This window comes from Schistocerca americana, chromosome 4, assembly GCF_021461395.2.
Source record: "Schistocerca americana isolate TAMUIC-IGC-003095 chromosome 4, iqSchAmer2.1, whole genome shotgun sequence".
NCBI classification, from domain to species: Eukaryota; Metazoa; Arthropoda; class Insecta; order Orthoptera; family Acrididae; genus Schistocerca; species Schistocerca americana.
This window is the reverse complement of record NC_060122.1, coordinates 485,372,916-485,375,761: the sequence shown is the minus strand read 5'-3', so window position 1 is coordinate 485,375,761 and position 2,846 is coordinate 485,372,916.

Genomic DNA, 2,846 nt, shown 5'->3' with positions numbered 1-2,846 from the left:
CATCGAACCTTGATGTCTTTGCTACACCCGCCGCATCAGGTTCCTGTGCAGCGGCAGACACCTGCTTTTGCCCCAGGCGACGTTGTATACTATCGCAACTATCGAGGTTCACGGCGTTGGCTCGCAGGGCGCATTCTTCGCTGCCTCGGCCGCGCTATGTATCTGGTTTTGGGGGCCTCTGGTGAGGTGCGTCGGCATCTCACTCAGCTGCGCCTCTGTCGTCGCACGGGTTCTGCCGCTCCCTGTCTGCTCTCAGCGACGGTGCCGTCCGGTCAGCGCCCTGGGGACCTATCTACTGGCTCGCCTCATCCCCAGGTGTTACCGACGCTGCCTTCCGTTTTGCCCCATGGCGACGCACCGCCGCCTGTTCTCCCGCCGGCGACGCCCGCAGTGGACGCTTCGCTGCAGCCGCCGGACGCCTCCCTGGGTCACGCGCCGCCGATCGCTTCCCGTGACCAGTTGCCCTCCGCCATGAACTTCTTGCCCGCTCCGGACCATAGGACGTCTTCGCCCGTCGGGTGCCCCAACCCGATGGAGGTCGACCCTTCGGCCCCTCCTGTCTCTTTACGGGCGCATACACCGCATGTTGGCGTTCACCCTGGAGTAGGTTTTCAGGCGTTTCCTAGCTCCCCTCGGACCGAATGGCAGGGTGCGGGTGGCACAGCCTCGCCTGTTGTTAGGCTCCCCACCTCGTCGCATACGTCAACATGGGGTCCTCCCCACGGCGGGCGGAAGCCTTATAACACAACCGTACGCCGATTTGCGGGGGAGGAATGTGGTGTCACCGCCAGACACCACACTTGCTAGGTGGTAGCCTTTAAATCGGCCGCGGTCCGGTAGTATACGTCGGACCCGCGTGTCGCCACTATCAGTGATTGCAGACCGAGCGCCGCCACACGGCAGGTCTAGAGAGACTTCCTAGCACTCGCCCCAGTTGTACAGCCGACTTTGCTGGCGATGGTTCACTGAAAAATTACGCTCTCATTTGCCGAGACGGTAGTTAGCATAGCCTTAAGCTACGTCATTTGCTACGACCTAGCAAGGCGCCATTATCATTTGCTATTTATCTTGTGATGCATGTACCGCCAGACCGATGTTCACCAATTGTGGATTAAAGTTAAGTGTTCCCGCAGCTACGTACGTTCTTTGCTACTATAACTTCCTTTACCTGTTCCAGGCAGCCACCACAGTGCGCTCCATTCTGTGACGATAGGAAATAGGCTAGTATAAATTAGTTCGCACCTGGTACAAAGTTGTGACGTTGTCGCGATAAGTACTGTCTGGTGGGAGCCACCACAGTGCGCTCCATTCTGTGATGATAGAAAATAGGCTAGTATAAATTAGTTCGCACCTGGTACAAAGTTGTGACGTTGTCGCGATAAATACTGTCTGCTGGCAGCCACCATAGTGCGCTCCATTCTGTGACGATAGAAAATAGTTTTAAAATCTCTATTACTTACATAAATCAGAAAAAAACATGTGAAATTCGCATATGATATACAGGGTGTTTCAAAAATGACCGGTATATTGGAAACGGCAATAAAAACTAAACGAGCAGCGATAGAAATACACCGTTTGTTGCAATATGCTTGGGACAACAGTACATTTTCAGGCGGACAAACTTTCGAAATTACAGTAGTTACAATTTTCAACAACAGATGGCGCTGCAAGTGATGTGAAAGATATAGAAGACAACGCAGTCTGTGGGTGCGCCATTCTGTACGTCGTCTTTCTGCTGTCAGCGTGTGCTGTTCACAACGTGCAAGTGTGCTGTAGACAACATGGTTTATTCCTTAGAACAGAGGATTTTTCTGGTGTTGGAATTCCACCTCCTAGAACATAGTGTTGTTGCAACAAGACGAAGTTTTCAACGGAGGTTTAATGTAACCAAAGGACCGAAAAGCGATACAATAAAGGATCTGTTTGAAAAATTTCAACGGACTGGGAACGTGACGGATGAACGTGCTGGAAAGGTAGGGCGACCGCATACGGTAACCACAGAGGGCAACGCGCAGCTAGTGCAGCAGGTGATCCAACAGCGGCCTCGGGTTTCCGTTCGCCGTGTTGCAGCTGCGGTCCAAATGACGCCAACGTCCACGTATCGTCTCATGCGCCAGAGTTTACACCTCTATCCATACAAAATTCAAACGCGGCAACCCCTCAGCGCCGCTACCATTGCTGCACGAGAGACATTCGCTAACGATATAGTGCACAGGATTGATGACGGCGATATGCATGTGGGCAGCATTTGGTTTACTGACGAAGCTTATTTTTACCTGGACGGCTTCGTCAATAAACAGAACTGGCGCATATGGGGAACCGAAAAGCCCCATGTTGCAGTCCCATCGTCCCTGCATCCTCAAAAAGTACTGGTCTGGGCCGCCATTTCTTCCAAAGGAATCATTGGCCCATTTTTCAGATCCGAAACGATTACTGCATCACGCTATCTGGACATTCTTCGTGCATTAGACAACACTACGAACACCTCGTGGTTTATGCAAGATGGTGCCCGGCCACATCGCACGGCCGACGTCTTTAATTTCCTGAATGAATATTTCGATGATCGTGTGATTGCTTTGGGCTATCCGAAACATACAGGAGGCGGCGTGGATTGGCCTCTCTATTCGCCAGACATGAACCCCTGTGACTTCTTTCTGTGGGGACACTTGAAAGACCAGGTGTACCGCCAGAATCCAGAAACAATTGAACAGCTGAAGCAGTATATCTCATCTGCATGTGAAGCCATTCCGCCAGACACGTTGTCAAAGGTTTCGGGTAATTTCATTCAGAGATTGCAGATGTTCAACATGAACACAGTTTGTGATTTGGCAAACGTCAATATGTGT